Source organism: Ambystoma mexicanum, chromosome 7q, assembly GCF_040938575.1.
Source record: "Ambystoma mexicanum isolate Mex_15411 chromosome 7q, UKY_AmexF1_1, whole genome shotgun sequence".
Taxonomy (NCBI): Eukaryota; Metazoa; Chordata; class Amphibia; order Caudata; family Ambystomatidae; genus Ambystoma; species Ambystoma mexicanum.
The window spans coordinates 854,719,890-854,742,640 of NC_090941.1; positions in this window are offsets into that span (position 1 = coordinate 854,719,890).

Here is a 22,751-nt window from a genome sequence, read left to right on the forward strand (position 1 = left end):
ACAACAACTTTTTATATCAAACTACGTCATAACTGACGTCACAACAATTAGTATCATAAACCCTCTGTTCTAGCTATGGATTGGACGTGAATATATATGATAGATAGTTATCTATAAGTGAACTTCATTATAATGGGTACTTCTACAATTAATAGCTCCTCCTAAGTACAACCTTCTAAAATGATACATTTCTTCTTAACATTCAATTGGGTTGCACAATACTACACTGGTCAATAGAAGAACATGACATGATTGGCCAGTGGTTTGTTTATGTGGCCTTGGACACAGTTATGCTGTGCCAAGTAACATGGTGGGAAAGGAGAGGTGGGTGAACGGTCAAGATCTTGTGAAAGTAAGGATTGGGGTTGAAAGACTGAGGTAGAAATGTTTGAGGGAGAAAAGACCGAAGATTATTTTTCCTAAATAATCTGTAACAGCCCTCCCCGTTTTTATATGTGCAAAAAGAATACAATGAGATACCCCCTGACAGGGAATAAGGCTAAGAGAACCGGTTACAAAGTTAAAAAAATATCTTTATCTAAATGGCATCCAAAGAACTCTGCTGCCCGAGAGCGCTCTGTCTCATGTCATAATTACATCACATTATAAAGAGAAAAATCGTCAATTAACATAGGGTATTAAATCAGTTCAGGATTGGACAGTCATTATAGCACCATATAGCTGTGGCGTCACTGTTCCATCCAGATTGGGCGCTCCTTTAGTAGGAGGGTGAACATCACGTGATCCAGTTGTCAGTGTCCGGGAGGGGTGAAGGTCAGGTTGCTGTGAAGTGGGGTGGCCACTAACTAAGCTAACATAATACATCTTTGTGAAGCATGCACTAAATAATGATCATTTGCAATTCGTTTGAACATATCATTGTAAACCTATAAACTTCATACATGTATTTACATCATTAATAACAACAGTTTATATGGAGCATTAGGTTAAAGGCTTTTGACCATTTTGAGAATGTTGATTGAAGCTAGGGTCTGGACTGGTAAAGGATCTAAGGCACATGGTCATTTGTTAGCAGTGTGAGACAATATACTGCGATATAGGTCTAATGTTTGTCGGGGGCCTGCTAGGCGGACAGCATGGCGGTGTCGCATATGTGGTACATCAAGAGAATACCTTGCAAGGACACAGGGTTACAGTGGCAGTAATTTTCCAATGACGAGGGTGAGGGGGCATGGACAGATTTGTGGAGATGGATGAGCTGCAGCGCTTGGCTCAAGCCGGTTCACACGTGGGGCAGTGATCTCAGAGGAAGAGTGAGATGTTACATTTGTTCTTTGTTGCAATTACCTCCGGCTTCAGCGTGTGAATGGGGCTGCAGAGTGTTCCAGACACAGAGAGAGAAAAGGTGGGGGCCACGTGTGCTGTGTGTGCGGCGCTGCAAAGGGGAAAGAAGCCTTTTCATATTATCGCAGTGAGGCCTAGTTACCAAGATGGAGCCAAGGGGGTACAAAATGGATGCCCTGTGTCCTGCGTAATGGGCCCATCTACACGATTGCCAGCTGATACTGGCATCACATAAGGGCAACAGGGGTAGTCCGCACCACTGGAGGCACATGGTCCAGGTTTGTACTAGGGAAAGGAGGGATGTAACGAATTATCAGTTCTTTTGTTTTCTCTTCGATAATACTCAGCTTCAGCTATTGCTTCATCCCAGGCTGGTGTACCTTTTATGGACATCCATGCCCTCCATACACTCTTCAGGCTGTGCCCTTTCCTATTCATCAGGGGTACATGTAATATATATCCCTCCATCCCCATCCAGGTCCACCCACACTTCATTGTACCATTGCAGCTCTCTTGGTTCTTTTATGGTGGTGTGATATAGATTTTCAACCCTGTCCCCATTCTGGTGGTATACCACTGTCATGCGATATTTTGGTGGGTTAGGTTCCCCAGTTTGCAGCTGCGCATCTATCATAGTAGTTACCGTTGCCTGTCGGCCCATCATTATCATCAACATGGCTGAATTAGGCATAGATTTTGCACAACATCAGATACCTAATTGGATACCTAATTGGCACACACAGAAAAATAGCATTATGAAGACGATTATAGGAATGAACATTTTCATCATTGTGTTGAACCAGGACAGTATCCAGCTGAGCATGTTGTCAAACCAGATGGTTGGTTCTACTCCCCCTTCTTTCGACATCCTTTCTCCCAGGCTGTGTACTGCTGATATTACATGGGAAAGAGTTCCATTATCTGCATCTTCAGATGGCACGAATGTGCAACATGCGCCCCGGATTTTTTGGCAAACACTGCCGTCCATCGCCGTGAGGAGATCTAAGACGTACCGGTTCTGCATTGTCATTAGGCGCAAGGCACGGAGCTCCACTTTTATCAGATTGAACCCTTCTTCAGTGTCGTTGGCAAGTTGGATCATCTCCCACTTGGCGTTAGTTCGGGCTTGGAGTCCTGGTGTTAGGAGTGAAGCAAAGAATGTCTCTGCAGAGTTGAAGAGCTTATATTTCGGCAGAATTGCGGCAAGAAGAGCAGATGATTCAGAGGAGATCTCCTTTTGCGAGAGAGTTTGTCTTTCAGGTCGTTTTCTGACAAAAATTCATATGCTGGAGGCTATGTTACTCCTGGTTGGGGCGCTGCCAATGTGTCAGCTGATTGCCCTGCTGCCGATATGCCAGCTGATTCCCCTGCTGCCGATATGCTAGCCGATTCTCCTTTTCCACCTCAGATGTGACTTTCTGGGACTACCATCAGAGCCGAATGTAGGTTGGCTAGGGCGCAAGTGCCCTTCCATGACGCCGGGAGATGCTTGTTTGCCACAGATCCAATGTATGTCCATGAGGGCCGCTGTGCCCTTCTTCATGTCTGGAATTATGATTGTTTTATTGCATTGATTGTTGGCACCCATGGGCACTTTTCCTTCTCCATGAAAGCATAGTTCATATGGTATTTCTTTTTGCATCTTGATTGGTTGTTCTAGTGCTGTGACCCACATGAGTTTGGCAATATGCTGGGAGCAGACGGGGGTACATGTTTCTTTCACCCATTGGAAGTTCTCTTCAGTCAGTCCTCTGAGCGCCTCAGCTTTGCACTCAATCGTTTTGACATGCCATTTGTTTTCATCGAATCTTGTTCCTTTTATGACGAAGAATGGTTCTTTGATGCAAATTAATCCTTGCGCTTGCTTGCGCATGTTCTTTTGTTCTGCAGCATCTCTATTGTAACTGTGTGTGCCTGGAAGGTGCTCTGAATTCTACACAATACAAGATGAATTAAACATTGGGTGTCTGACAAGGGCACCTCTTGTGGCACAAGTATGTTGGGCGTCCCTGATGCATGCGGTATTAGAGAGCAAACATAGCAGCTCTCATTTTTAGCCTGCTTTGCTGTGGCACTCATGTCTGAGTACCATTTATTTGACTGGGCGGGGTGGCGGGTTCTTCTATTTCATCTAATCCCAGGCCATAGTAGATGTCATATTTTTTTCCACCCGCCCCCTTTTTCCTCTCCTCTTGCGATAACTTCTAACCTTTTGATAGTGTATTTGAAACACCCCAGTTCATGATGTGTCATTATCATTAGTTACTCTGTGTTCAGCTAGCGGTTCTGGTGATTCATGAGTAGCAGCAATATAAAAAGAGGTAGGGTCTCTGGTTGTCCGTGCGTTAATATTCATTTTGGTTAGTTCATTTGATCAAAAATAGTCACCATCATATTCATTTGTTTCATTATTGTTATACAAGTTTATAGCAGCAATTGGCAGGAGAGGGGCAGTGGTTGTGTCATTAGAGTGCACCATAGTGTAGGTTACATTAGCATCATTCTCGTTGGCAGAATAGTTTTCTTTCCATATTGTTTTTACCCCTGTCCATATTAGTACCCACCCTTCTCGTATTAGCTGTGCCCCGCTCCCCCCTTTGTTCATATCATGGACAATACATAGAAGCTTATAGTACCAAGCCATGAAGAATAGCATCACAGACAACAAGATCGCAGAATACTTTAAAGCACATTCAACATTACTATACTTATTGGCTCTATTGGCAATCCTATTGCTAACTAACATCAAGCCATTATCTGTGAGCGCGCTCCTTTCGGCCATTGTGTCACCTGGAGGGGCGATATAAAATGGTTAAGTGGCAAGCGTACATTCACTGTTTACATTGCATAGTTCATTACTGTTTGTGATATTCTCCTTATTAGTCACTTATGTGTTGCTATGAGTCTTTTACAATAACACTTTTCTACTGATTGTGCACTTTACTTTTACTGAGCTACTAACATCATTCCTGTACATGTACACTTTGTTTCTTTTTATTCAATTGGAGAGAGAGTGCAGGACATAAGAGCGAGAGATGGAAGGAAAGAACGAGAGAAAGAGAGAGAGAGTCATGCAAGCACATTCATATGCATTGTTTGTTTTACCCTTTTTACAATGACTTTTCCCTTTCATTCACTATTTCAGTGGTGTTTGTTTGCTCACACTGATGGAGTGCAGTATTGCGTGCCTTCCTCACATCTGAGAGATGCACCCAATATTTCACTCCCTTCACCTTAACCGCTATGGGTGTGCAATAGACGACCTCATAGGGTCCATGAAACCTCGGTGAGTTCCACCGCTGAACAAAACGCCTTACATATACATTATCTCCTGGCATTAATGGGCCACCTGGGCTGTCTGGGGCTGGCATTACAGTGTCTGTCGCAGCATTTTCAGTAAAGGGTGGTGCAATTTGTTGCGCTATGCTACGCACTGCATGCGTCAAATGGGTTAAGATATTCCTTAAATTCTTCCTCTAGCACTGTGGCAGCCCGGTGTGCTTCTGATGCTTTTCTTATCGGGGAGAGTGGCGTATGAATTCGCCTACCAGTCACAATTTCATGGGGGCTTAAACAGCGGTCTTTGCTTGGCTACGCTCTCAGTTGGAACAGTGCTAGGGGCAGGCAATACACCCAATTCTTCTTGAGTGTGTTGCACAACTTTGACAATTTACTTTTGAGCAGGCTGTTGATCTTCTCTACTACTCCATTAGCCATTGCATGGTAAATGGAACACAGTTTGTGCTTAACCCCTAGAAGCGATGTCACTTCTTTGAAGAGGTCATTCACAAAATGTGTGCCATTGTCTGATCTCATTACATTGCAAATTCCCCGCCTTGAAAACACCTCCCGCACCAAAGACTTGGCAGCACACTTTGCGTCCGGGTGGGGGCATGGTCCTGCCTCCACCCACCTTGAGAAGGGGCATACCACCACAATCAAGTACCTTGCCCCATTACATCTCCCCCCCCATGTCCGCATAGTCAATGTGGAGCTCTCTGAAGGGCCCCACAGGACGCAGTAACTCCACTGGCATCACTACCTTCCCTGTCACTTCCTGTCTCCAGATCAGTGATTGCTTACACCCTCTTTTGGCCCATAACTCTTGCTCTTCTATTAGTGCTCTCCTCTGCAACTCTATTAGTTGTGTTATTGTTGTGTTGCTATACTCTTCTTCTAATGGTTGTGCGGTGGGTGGTTTGACAATCCATTCAATTGTTGAGGGTACATTGAAATACGAGGCGTCTTTCGCTGCTGCGTCTGCTGCCGCGTTTCCCAATGAGATCTGTGTTATTAGTGTGGGATTGGCACTTCACCACCACCACTACTGATGGTTCTGCTAATGCTTCTATCAATTCATTTAGTAATGTAGCATGCATGTTGAACTGGTGACCCATCTGCCATATATGTGCAGTGACCATATACGGATATATGGTCACTGCACATCCTTTTGCTGTATGCAGTGCTTCAATTAATGCCACCAGTTCAGTGCGGAATAATGAGAAGGGAGGTGTTTTTGGACAATTGTTTCATAGTTGTCTTCTTCCATTCTTACCACGGTCATCCCCACATGTTCTCTCCTATTTCAGTGTCTATGGATGCTGACCCATCTATGAAGTATATTTCTCCTTCCTGTAATGCATTCTCACTAGCCTTGGGGATATCATCTTCCTCTCCCTCGTATGTTGCACAGTCGTGCTCCTGCATGTCTTCTACAGTACATGGTTCTGTAATGAACATGGCTGGATTTACTGTTTTACATCTCACTACATGCACATTTGGGCTGGAGATTATTATCTCATAAACTGTTGCCCTCTGTGTTGTCAATGTTATTTTGGATCGCGCTAAAATCACAGAGTGAATGCTCTGCGTACAGCGTCACTGAGCAGCCCAATACAATTGTGGTGCTTTTTTCACTGGCGAAGGCCGCTGCAGTTAGAGCTTGTTCGCATGCGAAGTGACCTTGCATTACCGCGTCCAGCGTTCCGCTGTAGTAGGCCAATGGCTTGTGCCCTAGGGACGTTTTCTGTGTTAATACTGCAGTCATCGGTGTGCCGTTGCAGTGTGAGAATAGGTAAAATTCCTTATCGTAATCTGGGATTGTGAGAACTGGTGCGTGTGCGATCAGGTCTTGTAGCTTGAAGTACTGTGTCATCATTTCATTTGTCCATTTTATTGGGGCATTATTCTTTTGGGACTCTGTTAGTGCCTGTAGCAACGGGCGCATGTAGGCTGAATAATCAAGTATCCAGGCGCGGCAGTAATTACAAATGCTGGGGAATTTCTGCATGTCTTTTACAGTTTTTGGTATTATCATGTGGGGTATAGCTGCTGCTCTGTCGGGAAGTATTCTTTTACCATCTTTAGATATTAGTTGTCCTAGGTGTAGAACCTAGGCTAGGCAGTATTGCAATTTTCCTTCATCTACCTTATATCCTTTCGTAGCTAGCAAATTCAACAGTGTCACAAAGTCTTCGCTGTACTTTTCTTCAGTTTTGCTGCTGATGAGCAAATCATCTACTTATTGTATTATCATGCTCTCTACATCAATATTTCCAAGATCTTTGTGTAAGATCCTAGTGAAAATGCTTGGGCTTTCACAATATCCCTGTGGTACTCTGCAATGTTCGTATCTGTTCCCTCCTAGCGTGAACACCCTGAGGTACTGGGAGCTTGGATCAAGTGCTATAGAAAAGAAAGCCTTTTTCAAATCTACTACTGTAAAACATGTGTCCTCTTTGGGTATGCTGCACAGTATTGATGCCGGGTTAGGCACTAATAGGAAATCTTTCTGAATGACGTCAATGAGTGGGCGGAGATCTTGTATCATTCTCCATGCCCCTCCTTTTGCTTTTTCGATCGGAAAAAATCGGAAAAATCGCTGTATTACATGGGGAGTTGGATGGGACTATTATTCCTTGTTTTAACAGAGCACTTATTGTTTCTCTGATTCCTTCCTCTGCTTCTTTTGATAGTGGGCACGCTTAACTCATGGGGGTATGGCACCTGGCTTCAATTTTATCTTAATGGGTGTTACTTCATGCAATAACCTTACATCATGGGGACCCGTGGTCCAGATCTCAGGCAGTACTCTTTAAATGTCTTCCTCAAAAATTGTAGGCGGCACGTTAACACTGGCCATGAGTGGGTTGTCTATTTCCCTGTATTGAATCATGATGCCGCATGGTATACTTATTTCCATTATTATTTCTCCATCACTCTCATTGTCAGTGAAAAGCTCTTCATCAGTTAAATCGTGCAACATTATGTTTGGGTCTATGCATAGTACTGTTCTCCATTCGCATCCATGTGTGTCCAGTCCTTTCACCGTGATACATTGCTTGAGACCTGAACCCCCTCTAGATCAATAGACTACATGGTTCCTGGCACAACGTCTGTATTCACATTTGGGCGAAAGATAAAATCTGCGGGCACCCTCCATTGCTTTCTTGTTATTTCTGGTACCACCCGAGCCAATACTCTGATGCCGTAAATAAACATGTCCATGTCAATGGGCACCCCTCTTACTGCAACTTCATTCATCATAATACTGATCATTAACATTGCTCGTATGGGGCATACACCTGTGGTTGGACACCCTATTCCTTGCTCAGTAAAAGAGAAAGTCATATTTAATTTACTCAACAAATCTCTTCCCAGCAAATTGATTGGCGCGCCTTCATGCTACAGTAAGGGCGCGCGCACTGTTTTTACTCCCACTGTTATGTCAAGGTCTTTTGTGCAAGGAACTTTTAAACTAGCCCCAGAGAACCCCTGCGTTTCCAAATTTCTTCCTGAGAGCGGAAACCGCCCTTCCATGAGACATAATTTTTCTGCTACCATAAAGAAAAACTGCTTGTTAACTATCTCTGCTCCATCTAGTGGTTCCTCTTCTGCACGTAGGGTAGTGGATAGGACTGGACACGCAAGCGCTCTCTGTGGGCTGTCCTAATTTGCATAATTCTCAGTTCCTGGCACTGAGAAAATGTTGTCTCCCACTACTGCTGCGCCGCGAAAAGGTGCAGGTGCGCCATTAGCAGATGTCGCAAAAATGTTATTGTTTGCGTTCCCTACTGTATTTTGTCTGGCCATAGGCTGTTGCGCTCCCCTCTGTTGTGGTTGCTGTTGTGGGGGTTGCTGTCTTTGCTGCATTTGGGGCTCATTATAATATTGATCACCTTGCCCGCCCCCTCCCATAGGTAACCCGTAGGGGCTACCTGGGTGTGGATGTCCGTATTGCTGTTCATTTCCCATAGGCGGCTGTCCTTGAAAGTACCCTGCAGGTCGCATTCTACAATCTTTTGAATAGTGCCCCCCATCTTCCACAATTCCAACATGACCCTTGTGTTCCTCCTCTCATCCCACCAGGCCCACTGAAACCTCTGTTTCCCATTCCTCTGAATCCCCCTCTTGGCCCTCGGTACCCACTTATCCTGTACTAATTTTGCTTTGTCTGTCAACCTTTTCTCTCTCTTTGATCCTCCTACAGTGGTGCACAATTATGCTTTGAATCTCTGGCCAGCCCTTGGCTTCTATCCCAGCTATTTTATCCAAGGCCTTCTGTACCTCCTTCGGAAGCCCCTTTTTAATTATAAAATAAAACAGGGTGGTGGATTGATCCCACGCCGTACCCCTTTCACTTCTCCACAGGTCTTGCACCCGGAGGATGAATTGCGTAGGCTCCTCCTCCTCTCCCACCATGCACTGCATCTCTAAGTGTAAATCTGGAATGTCTGGAAATGTGCACAGCAATGCATCCCATACTTGTGCTCTAACGTTATTGAATGGTGATCCATCATGGCGGTCACAACTCGTGGTCACTCCCAGGAACCCCGCCTTCACCCATACAGTGTCTGCTTGATCGCCAACAGCGGACACCAACAAACTCTTCACGTCCCCTATGGCCAATGGGACTCCTGCTGTGTTCTTCTCGAATACGTGTATCCATTTCCCCGCCCCACCCGAGAGTGGGGGGAGTAGTTTCAACGAATTGTTCTTGTCCATTTGGGCCCATGGAATGTAGTGCGGCCTTCCTGCCGCCTTGTGTATCAATGGCATTTGTAATTTATGCTTTCTTCCTGTTTTACTTACCGTCCCCTTCTTTGTCTTGCTCACTAGCATGTTTCCCACTCGCTTGGTGGCGACCTTTCATCTAGGTCATTGAAATGGAATGGCAGTGGGGATCCCACTGCTGCTACCCCTTCTTCATACTCATCGAGATCACTCCACACCTCTTCTACTTCTTCTTGCTCCCTTTCTTCTTGTTGTCTTTCCCCATGCTGGCTATCTGGGGTTGGCGGGTGTATTATTCTCACTGGCTTACCATTTATATGTAACAAGAACTCTCCCGATTGCCACTCTTGCTCCTGCCCTCTTGGTATTGGTGCCGGTTGTGGTGGCACCGGCTGTGATGGTGCTGGTGTCGCTGGTGCCGATTCTCCTGCGACACTCTATCTGTGTGTGTGCAAGTTGTCTGTCTAAATCCGCAGTTAACTGTGCTAGGTTTACTGGTGGGGCACTGGTTGGGCCGTACAGCCCCCCTCTGTTATATGGGGGTGGTGCGGTGGCTACTGCCTCTGCTGGGGTGGCCGGGGTAGGGCATGTGGGCACATATCGGGGCTCACTGTGTCCTACCAAGGGCCTTGTCATTAACGGGTATATTTTAGTAGTGTCACTCTCAGTTGTGGTTGTCGTACATTCTCCTCTTGCTGACCCACCTACTTCTTCTGGCGTTTTCTCTTTCTTGGCCTCTTTGTCTGTACTTACCTCAACTGCGGGCGTTATTTCCTTGAACATCCGCCACAAATCTAACACTTCCCTTCTGTTCTGTAGCTGATTTCCCTTATATTTCGCCAGCAAATGTTTGGATATCAGATCCACTACCCTTTTATCGAAAGAACCTCCCTCTGGCCATATGGGTGTTATGCTATCTCCCTTTATCTCCACCACCCACTGGTCATGGTACTTCTGTATTTTCTCACTATACAATGGGAGATGTTGGCAGATGTGCACTAATGGTACACCCCCCCTTTTTTTTTTTACTACTTAAACTGTAAATTATTTCAATTGTGGACATTTGTCTTTTACCATTACTTAAAACATTTTCATGTACATTGCATTTTCAATTTCCTTGATCAACTTTTATCCTTTTCAATTTGTATGCACATAAACAGTTACTAACAGCTCAATATATAACACCTTGACACACTTGAAAACATAAAACGTAAAGACATATAACATTTAACATATACTACCTGTGCGCTTTTACTCCCCTTTTCCCCTTACTTTAGCTTTGTTACCCCCTGTTCTATTTTTCTCATGCACTCCCCACCTTTTACTCCCCTCTCGCTACCTCACCAAGAATTCTGCTCATATGGAGAAAGAATATTAAAAATTACTACTCCGAGTCTACTAAATATACGAGACTCCTACGATTTTCTCTTTATCTTCACTTATTTATCTGCACTGGACGAGACAATGCTATGCGTTGCCACCTTCTACCCCATTTAGGCTAGGCTTCCTCACTCTTCTCTTACTTCTTTATTTCCACAAAACCTCATGGCCATATAAATGATCGATCAGAAAAGCCTCAGTATCATTCACACAGACCCGAACTACCTTTTTTGCCAACTGTTACCTGTTCCCCTTCTTCTTCAACCCCTCCCTTACCTCTTGGGAACTTTTGCAACCGGTACTCACGTGTTCAGTCGAGTGGTCCGAGAGTCACCGTTCACAGTCTATCCACAAACTGGTCCACACCCCAACCAAGCCGTGGCCCACCTCGGCGAGCAGCTTTTACGGTTGGGTATTTGTTAACCAGGAACCCTTGGCCCCTTCTCGTTGTGCGCAGAGGTTGGTCAACCGCAGAGGCAATGGTTTTGCTGTGGGGCGTCCTGGATCTCGCCGCACTGCAAAGGCCTCAAGACACTTGTCACAAATCACATCACGGGGGTTACCAAATGTAAGAGCCCTCCCTGCCCAAAAAGAATAAAATGAGACACCCCCTGATGGGGAATAAGGCTAAGAGAACCGGTTGCAAAGTTCAAAAAATATCTTTATCTAAATGGCATCCAAAGAACTCTGCTGCCCAAGAGCACTCTGTCTCATATCAAAATTACATCACATTATAAAGAGAAAAATCATCATAGGTGACGCAATTAACATAGGGTATTAAATCAGTTCAGGATTGGACAGTCATTATAGCACCATATAGCTGTGGCGTCACTGTTCCATCTGGATTGGTCGCTCCTTTGGCGGGAGGGTGAACATCACGTGATCCAGTTGTCACTGTCCAGGAGGTGTGAAGTTCAGGTTGCTGTGAAGCGGGGTGGCCACTAACTAAGCTAACATAATACATCTTTGTGAAGCATGCACTAAATAATGATCATTTGCAATTCGTTTGAACAAATCATTGTAAACCTATAAACTTCATACATGTATTTACATCATTAATAACAGCAGCTTACATGGAGCATTAAGTTAAAGGGTTTTGACCATCATGATAATGTTGATTGAAGCTAGGGTCTGGACTCGTAAAGGATCTGAGGCACATGGTCATTTGTTAGCAGTGTGAGACAATATACTGCAATATAGGTCTAATGTTAGTCGGGGGCCTGCTAGGTGGGCACCATGGTGGGGTCGCATATCTGGTACATCAAGAGAATACCTTGCAAGGACACAGGGCTACAGTGGCAGTAATTTTCCAATGGCGAGGGTGAGGGGGCATGGACAGATTTGTGGAGATGGATGAACTACATCGTTTAGCTCAAGCCGGTTCACACGCGGGGCAGTGATCTCAGAGGAAGAGTGAGATGTTACATTTGTTCTTTGTTGCAATTACCCCCGGCTTCAGCGTGAGAATGGGGCTGCCAAGTTTTCCAGACACAGAGAGAGAAAAGGTGGGGGCCGTGTGTGCTGTGTGCACGGCACTGCAAAAGGGAAAGAAGTCTTTTCATATTATCGCAGTGAGGCCTAGTTACCAAGATAGAGCCAAGTGGGTACAAAATGGATGCCCTGTGTCCTGCGCAATGGCCCCATCTACACGAGTGCCAGCTGATGCTGGCATCACATAAGGGCAACAGGGGTAGTCCCCACCAATGGAGGCACACGGTCCAAGTTTGTACTAGGGAAAGGAGGGATGGGGGGGCTACGGGCCCCTCTCTCCCAAACAAATCTTTGGTCTTTTCTCCCCTGCACATTTCTGACTTGGCCCCAATGACAACCCCACCACAAGCCCCACCCCCCTACTTACCTTGTTGTCTGTTCAATGCCTGTTCCCTTTCTCTTCCATGATCGGAAACTGGCGCTGAGGGTCCTTTCCTTTTTTTTGGGAGGGACGGCTGTGGGGATACCCCTGCAAGCCCCGTTCACAATATAGTGAGCATCGGTGCAGGGAGCACCCCCTCAGCCCCCAGTACCGAATGCGTGATTTGGTCAGACTATTCAGGGTTCTGAATTTTCGAATGGCCGAAATTCCGTTACATCACGCATTCAGGCTTTTCAACTCAGTCATTTGGGCCAATTCCAAAAGTAACATTCCCAACTCATTCCCACACCTGAGGTTCATCTACCACCATTGTTCGTAGCCTTGGGAGTCTCGTCTTGGTGTCTGGACATGCTAGGGATGTGGCAGGTGAACTATCTATTTGAGCCTTAGATGAATAGCCATTATTTCTGTCACATGGTGAGGGATCTTTGTGATTAAATCATGTTGACCATTTATTATGGTTTTCTTACTGTCCTTCATTTGCAGACTTTCCTTCAGTGACCTTTTGGAGCACTGTATTACGGTTCGTTGTGGGACCAATTGGCACAGTAGCTACCTGCACCTGGTATTCAAGGATGTGTGTATTCCTTGCTGCTACCAACTGTGAGGAGTCAGGAATGAGACTCAGACCTAAGGGAGGCATGGTTTCGGGTAAAGACATTTATTAAAATAAAAGGGTTTGGGGAAATGCCTCTCTGTCCTACTCTAAGAGGTGTTTCCCTACCTAAAACCAATTAAATGTGCAACCATGTGTGTTATGCAAAATACTGATCCCACATAACCGGTGACTTACATTAGTCCTATTCATCTGCTTGATATACTCTCCTGCCAGGGCTTTTGTCATATGTATTATTGCACCTCTTAATCTGCCAGATCTTTCCTCACGTGCGTTCTGTGTACACTCACAAACTCGACAATCTCTTATACTTGTTTTACATCCACCTGGTATGCTATGCTACCAGGGCTTCTCTCACAGGTGTAATGCACACATTCACAAATGTGAGTCTCTTAGGCTTATTCTGATTGGCCTTTTTACAAGATATTCATTTACTCGTTCTTTCTCATGCATTTCATTTAGGATTATATGATTTTGATAGCATTGCTTATGTGCCCTGGTGTCCCGGCTACCCTTGTGTGCATTCACTGGTTCTTCCTGGCGTAAGGCGATTTATCTGCTCTGAGCCTGCAGCGGTCCTATGGTGCTCTGCTCTCACTGGCTGTTTCTGTTTTTTGGCTTCTCCGTGTCTCACGGCTCCCGCTCACCTGCTTCATGTCTTCATGCAGGTTGCTCCTGAATACCGGTGAATGCCCAGACGCCTTGCATCTGCTTCTGGCATCCTTGCCACATACTCTCTTCATTAATCTGCTCCTTGATTCTGTGTCAGTGAGCCATTTGGCTCCATGGACTCGGTTATAAGCATCACGGTATCTCAGACAGCATGGAGAAAAGAAGCGTTCGCTGTCTGGTGTCTTCCGCTTGCTAGCTGCTTCGCCAGTTTAAATTTCCCAGCTTCAGGTTTGTTTCTCCAAGCACTGGAGCACAGCTTGTGCTCTTGACATCCAGTGGTCCTCATTACTCGATTCATCTTTCTCGTCCGTGTATTCTCGAGTTTATGGTAACGGTAGTCTATTTCTGATGACTTATTTTTAAAGTCTGGAAGAGTGTTTCCAATGGTATTAAAAGGCAAGTCAGTACTTGATGAATAGGCAGAGTCTGAAAAAGTGTTTCCAGTCATTTTAAAAGGCAAGTCAGTTCTGGATGACTTATATATAGAGTTTAGTAAGGTGTTTACAGGATCCTTCCCAGGTGGGTGAGGGGATGTATGACAATATGCCAGGAAGGTATGGGGAATGGCGGGGGTATCGTCAAAAGAAAAAGGGGGAATCCCATGTCTCATCTGATAATGTCATGACATCCTCCCAAGCGCTGCCTCCCACATGCAAATCTCACTCATATTGCCGCCCCCATGGTCAGGATCAGGTAGTGGCTGCCGTTCCCTGGGAAACATTATCTGGTGTAGTTTCAGCTTGCTGAACTAAACTCCCTTTGGCATTCTGACCTTGGTGCTGGGGGCTTGTGTGTTTCATGAGGCCTGAGACTGTGTGTTAGCAATTTTATTTGAAGCATCAGTAGTTCAGAGTTGAGGCCTGGCTGTGTCTGGCCTGTCATGGCCACACTTTGGTTCATTTTCTGCCATGTTGTCCTACGTCTCTTGCATTTTAATGTTCTTCGTGTCGATCTGAAAATATTCTTCATGCATGCATGCAAATATTCTTCATGTCTACATGAAAGTATTGCTTAATGTTTGTTATATGTGCCTTGTGTGCGCATGTCATTATTTAATCATTCCCTACCTCTATGTGTATAATGACACAACTACCCTGCTTGCGTCACTCCATCTTTTCTACTATAAATGGCCACTACATGGCTTAGTGTTTGGTTAATGGCCTACTGCACCCTTCTCAGCATATACTTGGTTTAGGTGGGGTTGTTAGGGGCGTGTCCAATACTGGCGCAACTCTCATCTCCATTATCACACTCTCCCCTCTGGTCAATTTATTGACCATTCCTTCATTACTTTCCCACATCCTATCATATGCATCTTTGAGTATCCATATTTTACACACACCCCTCAGGCTTCCACCTTTCTCTTTGTATTCTACTGCTCCACATGTCATGAAACAGCACTCCCCATCTCCTTCACAGTCGACGCAGTGTTCTGTATAAATTACAAAGTCCAGAGGAGGTTCAAACAGAGTGCTTGGGGGCCCACTGGCCGTTCAATGAGCACCATCTGGTGTGGCTCATCTGTTTCGGTGTGGAATTGTACCACGTTGTCTTAACCTAATAACACTTTCATCATGTGTTGCTCTATGACCTTCTGGCCTGTCTCCCATTCTCCCCATTGTGGGCATGTATGAATGTGCAGCAACGTGAGCCAATTATTGCGCACATGCCTCCCTCTATAGCAATGAGGAGGTCGAGGACATATCTGTTCTGGAGAGTTATCAATCTGATTGCTCTCAGTTCTTCCTTAATTGCATCACAACCTTTCTCATTGGCATTAATGGCTTGCAATAGTTCCCACCTCGTTATTTGCAACCACTTTGCATTCACTACCTCTTGTAGGCCTGGTGCAAGAAGCCCGGAGAAGAACATAGATGCCTTGGTGAACAGCCTATGTTCAGCCAGGATGAAGTCCATTGCATCAGCAGATTCCTTAGAAAAATAATTGTACCTTTTGTGTATGTTTCCTTCTCTTCTTCTTTACCAAGGGGTAGTCTACATTTTACACCAAATCACTTTGAGGCACCACCAATGCTGGTGCATGTAACACTGCTATCGAGCAAATGCCACCCTAATTTGTCGGGAGCTGCATTTAGGCCTTGTGACAATGTGGATGTCTTATTACAGAAACTGCTTTCATGTAATACAAGCCGGACCATAAAGTCTTACTGACGTGGAGATGCAAAAGCAGGAAGTAAAACATGTAGCACCTTTCCTCTAACGCTGTTTTTCGTTCCCTAGGAAACGGTGGGCGAGGAAGAAGAGGTCGAGCCCAACGGTCTCAGCTGGGCGTATTAGATTAGCGGTTTGAAGAGGAGATTACAAGAGTCCCGTTGCGCCGTTGCGCATAGTTAAAGTTAAACGTTCAATAATAGTTAATTGGTGCCACGTACCGTGTTGTGAGGAGGCGCGGATCGCTGCGAGCTGCTCCCGCCTGCGGAGTGAAGGAGGGAAAGAGACCGTCTTCACGACGAGAAGTGAAGGTATCGAGAGCATAGAGAGAGTGAAGGTTGGAGAGTCGGAAGAGGAGGAACAGCAGATGAACCCTCGTTCATCGATCGAGTGAAAAGGGGAAGACGCCACTCTAAGGTAACCACTCCGTATCATAAGGAGGAGTCAAGGGATGAAGCCTAGGGAAGTCGGCAAAGAGAGAGAACAGGATAAGTTAACCCCTTAAAAGGGGCAGAGTGGTATCAGTAAGGAGGAGACAAACCCTACGAACTATAATAAGTTTTTTTTTAACTATAAGAGACATTTAAAAGGGAATCCTGTTTGAAGGGAAACATACGCCAGCAGTGTGATTGAGAAACATTCAAGCCAACTAAAGCTCTGCAAGTTTAATGAGAGACAAAGGGTAAAACGCTCGAAGTCTGAGGGGAAAACAAGAACAAATAAACTTTATCAGCTTAGTTACGAGCGAACCAGGAAAAGATAAAGAAAAGACAGTCTAAGAAGATCCAATAGAGTCAATAGAAAAGAAACAGAAAGACAAATAAAGAATAAAGAAAAGAGGCAAAGACAGAAGTAAGACCAAGATAACTAACAACAGGACATTAAGGGGAAATTCAAGTAGAGCTTACCCATATAAACTTGGTGTATCAGAAGAGACAATCCTTCCCATGAAGGATTGTAGAACACGGAAGCCGAAGTATCCTTTTTATGGTTTTTCTGAACAGAAAGAATTCTGTTAATAAAGAATTGGGCTCTCTTTCAGTCCAAAGAAAACTACTTATTGACTGAAGTCTCTTGATTTTCTTACTAATTCATACAGTCTAACCATTAGAATTGTCACAGTTGGTGTCAGAAGTGGGATGCTGAGAACGCCATGGAAGACCTGATTAAGACCCTAAGCGAGGGTCAGCAACTCTTACAGCAAGCCTTACAGATGCAATCACAACAAGCTCAAGCGGACAGATTGGCCTTCCAGCAGGCCCTACAAATACAGCAGGCTCAACTACTCGAAGTTACCAATGTACGAAACAATCCTCAGGTCCCCACCTCGGTCTTACAAAAATATTCGACTGGCGAAGATCCAGGACACTTTTTCGTGAACTTTGAACGAGTAGCTCGGAATGCACAATGGCCCGCCGAGAGATTGTGTCATTACATCGCACCATTGATGACCGGTGAAATGCAATGTGCATATCAAGCAGCAAACCCTACCGGTGATACAAACTATGGAGACATGAAAAGGGTGGTATTGGAACGGATGGGACACAATGAGGAAACTTATAGAGTGAAATTTAGAGAGCTCAAGTTAAAAGGGGACGAAACCCCAAGGCAATTGTTTTACCGAGTAAAGGAATTAGCAGAGAAATGGTTGCAGCCTGGTACATCTACTTCAGCAGAAATGACCGAAAAAGTCATTCTGGAACAGTTCGTTGAAGCTCTCCCTGCACCGGTGCAACGCTGGGTCAAACAACATCCCAGGCTGTCATTAACCGAGGCTGTGGAAGTGGCCTCGGCTTACCAAAAGGCGGAACAAGGGAAAGTGATGACCTACCCGACAAGCTATAAACCACCCCTTTTGTTGAATAAGTCTGCTTCTACACTAAGGTGGCCTCACTCAATGCTACGAAGATCAGAAGGTGATGGCGTACGATCTAGACCTACCAGTGAGGGTCCGATGATTTATCGTCAAGCTACTCCTACACCTAGAGGTCCACAATGTTTTGACTGCGGGGACTGGGGACATTTAGCGAGATTTTGTCCGAAAAAGCCGAGAGCCGAACCAATGGAGGTTGCCTTACTCGAATCACATAAAGGAAATGAAATTACCGAGACGATGAATGCGAGACCATCGCAGTATCTGTATACCTGTGACGCAGAGGTGGATGGAAAACCCACCACCGCGTTAGTCGACTCAGGGAGTCTACAGACGGCGGTAACATCAGAGCTGGTAGGTGACGATTGTTATTCCTCAGAGAAAATTCATGTCCGATGTGTACATGGGGATGTAAGGGCATACCCATCTAAGGAAATACAAATCAAAGTAGTCGGGGAAACAATGGGAGTCAAGGCCGCAGTGTTACCACATCTACCAAAACCACTTCTAATTGGCTCCGATATACCAAAGTTTCCAGAGTTAGTACATAAGATTGAGAAGAGCTGGTTGGAAACGGCCCCGTTCCATAGTGATGAAATACCTAGTACAATCCCTAAAATATTAAAAAGTAAAAAGGTCAGACGTTCTCTGAAGAAAGAATGGAGAGTCAAAAATGTCTCCCTGGTAGCAGTAGATTGGAGAATCGAGGAAGACGGAGACAGTTTCCGGTCTGCTCAAGAACTAGATCCTTTGCTGCAATATGCTCGAGAACGAGTTCTAGAAAAAGTAACGGGAGAAGGACCACGATTCATCAAGGAGAAGGGGTTGTACTATAGATTAAGTAAGGCCAGGAATGGCCAAGACGTAAAACAGCTGTTGATTCCCCATAAATTCTATCAGACTATTCTGGAGGTGGCTCACATCCAAATTGGTGAAGGACACTTAGGAACGGAGAAAACCACCAAAAAGATACTCGATAGATTTTATTGGCCTGGGATATACCAACAGGTAGTTCGCTTCTGTCAGTCATGTGAAGAGTGTCAGCGGAAGAACCGAGCCAATGTAAGAAGAGCACCACTTCAACCTATGCCCCTAGTGATGGAACCATTCAGTCGAATCGGAATAGATATCGTTGGACCTTTGGAACCGACCAGAAGAGGCCACAAATACATTCTGGTAGTGGTCGATTATGCAACCAGATACCCCGAGGCATTTCCATTAAAAGCCACAAATACCCAGCAGATTTGTGACACCATCATACCTTTCATTGGACGAGTCGGGATACCCAGAGCGATTGTCACCGACTGTGGGTCGAACTTCATGTCCAAGGTTCTAGAACAAGTTTGTGAGACCTTGAAGATAGAACATCTGAAAACCGTGTGTACCACCCACAAACTGATGGGCTAGTAGAACGTTATAATAGTACCATCAAACAGATGCTGAAGAAAACGACTTCCCCAGAGAATAAGGACTGGGATAGAATACTTCCATGGATTCTAATGACGCTCAGGAATACTCCACAGTCGTCAACAGGGTTTTCCCCCTTTGAATTATTGTTTGGAAGACCTGTTCGTACTTTGTTAGACCTCTTAAAAGAATCTTGGGAAGAACAACCGAACCATGAGGTTACAGTAACAGAGTATGCTTCCCAACTGCAAGAAAGGGTGGAAAAGTTACAAAATGTTGCAAGAGATAATCTTCTTCAAGCACAGATAAGACAAGAGAAATACTACAATCAGAATACCCAGTTGCGTAGTTTCAAAAAGGGAGAACAAGTACTCGTGTTAGTACCTACATCAGAGAACAAAATGCTAGCTACTTGGAAAGGTCCATATGAGATTCAAGAGGTGTTGGGACCCTTAACCTACAAGGTGAAGCAGACAGACTGTAAACTTCCTTATCAAACATATCATGTTAATTTATTAAAAAAATGGAGATCCCCCGTACCAACAATGGCCATGATATCCGTGAATGAAACTACAGAAGAACAATTCCTCCAAATAAAGAAGAAAACTGGTGCGGAGGGCCTAAATGTAAATCCAGATTTGTCAGGAGTTCAAAAAACAGAATTGTCTAATGTCATACAAAAGTTTGCACATGTGTTCTCTTCCTTACCAGGGAAAACTAATTTAACAAATCATCATATAGTCACCAAGCCAGGAACCGTAGTAAGACAAAGACCTTATCGAATTCCTGAATCGAAGATCAAAGCTTTCAACCAAGAGGTCCAAGAAATGTTAGATCTAGGGATCATTGAACCATGTTACAGTGACTGGTGCTCCCCGGTTGTCCTTGTACCAAAGCCGGATGGGAGTGTAAGATTTTGCATGGATTTTCGAAAAGTAAATGACATTTCTAAATTTGATGCATACCCAATGCCCCGAATAGAAGATCTCCTGAACAATTTAGGGAAGGCGAGGTTTTTGACTACAATTGATTTAACCAAAGGTTACTGGCAAATTCCCCTACTTCCTGCTGATAAGGAAAAGACGGCATTTGCCACACCTACGGGTTTATATCAATTTACGGTTCTACCCTTTGGGTTGCACGGAGCTCCGGCAACCTTTCAGCGATTAATGAACCATATAATCAAGGGACATGAACAGTATGTCGGGGCTTACCTTGACGATATCATAATCTATAGTAACACATGGACAGAACACCTACAACATCTGGCAGGAATCCTTAAGACTCTGGAAACGACAGGATTACACATAAATCCCAAAAAAACTCATGTTGCCATGTTTCACACAAAGTATCTGGGATATTTTGTCGGTCAGGGGATCATCAGACCTCAAGAGGAAAAGATCAAAGCCATAAAACAGTTAAAATTTCCAGCTACCCCGAAACAAGTGAGGGCATTTCTAGGGTTTGTGGGATATTATCGTAGATTTATTCCGCATTTTTCTTCTCTCGCCAGCCCTCTTACAGATCTATTAAAGAAGAACTCGATGACAAAGAAAACGTGGGAGACTCGAGAAACTTTACAAGCATTTAACGCCTTAAAGGAGGCCCTCACCGAGAGAGCTATCTTACACTGTCCAGATTTTAACGCCCCGTTTTATCTGCACACAGATGCCTCGGGTACCGGAATAGGTGCTGTGCTGATCCAGGATCAAGGGGAGAAAGAACGGCCCATCCTCTTCATTAGTCGGAAGCTGTTGCCACATGAATTGAGTTACCCAACTATAGAGAAGGAATGTTTGGCCGTAAAGTGGGCAATAGACGCTCTAAGATATTATCTGTTAGGTCGGGAGTTCACTTTAATAACTGATCATGCTCCCTTGGTCTGGCTTGCTCGAAACAAGGATTCAAATCAGAGAATACTTAGGTGGTTCCTTTCCCTCCAACCCTTCTCTTTTAGAACAGTTCATAAACCAGGAAGATTGTTAGCCCAAGCTGATTATCTATCCAGGGCAGAAACCCTTCCCGATCGTAAGGGTTTAGTAGAGGGGGTGTGACAATGTGGATGTCTTATTACAGAAACTGCTTTCATGTAATACAAGCCGGACCATAAAGTCTTACTGACGTGGAGATGCAAAAGCAGGAAGTAAAACATGTAGCACCTTTCCTCTAACGCTGTTTTTCGTTCCCTAGGAAACGGTGGGCGAGGAAGAAGAGGTCGAGCCCAACGGTCTCAGCTGGGCGTATTAGGTTAGCGGTTTGAAGAGGAGATTACAAGAGTCCCGTTGCGCCGTTGCGCATAGTTAAAGTTAAACGTTCAATAATAGTTAATTGGTGCCGCGTACCGTGTTGTGAGGAGGCGCGGAGCGCTGCGAGCTGCTCCCGCCTGCGGAGTGAAGGAGGGAAAGAGACCGTCTTCACGACGAGAAGTGAAGGTATCGAGAGCATAGAGAGAGTGAAGGTTGGAGAGTCGGAAGAGGAGGAGCAGCAGATGAGCCCTCGTTCATCGATCGAGTGAAAAGGGGAAGACGCCACTCTAAGGTAACCACTCCGTATCATAAGGAGGAGTCAAGGGATGAAGCCTAGGGAAGTCGGCAAAGAGAGAGAACAGGATAAGTTAACCCCTTAAAAGGGGCAGAGTGGTATCAGTAAGGAGGAGACAAACCCTACGAACTATAATAAGTTTTTTTTTAACTATAAGAGACATTTAAAAGGGAATCCTGTTTGAAGGGAAACATACGCCAGCAGTGTGATTGAGAAACATTCAAGCCAACTAAAGCTCTGCAAGTTTAATGAGAGACAAAGGGTAAAACGCTCAAAGTCTGAGGGGAAAACAAGAACAAATAAACTTTATCAGCTTAGTTACGAGCGAACCAGGAAAAGATAAAGAAAAGACAGTCTAAGAAGATCCAATAGAGTCAATAGAAAAGAATCAGAAAGACAAGTAAAGAATAAAGAAAAGAGGCAAAGACAGAAGTAAGACCAAGAAAACTAACAACAGGACATTAAGGGGAAATTCAAGTAGAGCTTAACCATATAAACTTGGTGTATCAGAAGAGACGATCCTTCCCATGAAGGATTGTAGAACACGGAAGCCGAAGTATCCTTTTTATGGTTTTTCTGAACAGAAAGAATTCTGTTAATAAAGAATTGGGCTCTCTTTCAGTCCAAAGAAAACTACTTATTGACTGAAGTCTCTTGATTTTCTTACTAATTCATACAGTCTAACCATTAGAATTGTCACAGGCCTGTAAACCACAGGCCCAATAGTGGTCCATTAATACTGCTGTGCTTACTTTCATACCTGGTAGGCTAATGATTCATCTGCATCTTTCATGTTTCCCTATCTGCACTATGCCATTGTTTCTGAAGCACAGCAATGTGTTTTCTTATCTTTGTATTGGCCGTTCCTCATCCTCCACCCATGTCAATAGTTTGGCATA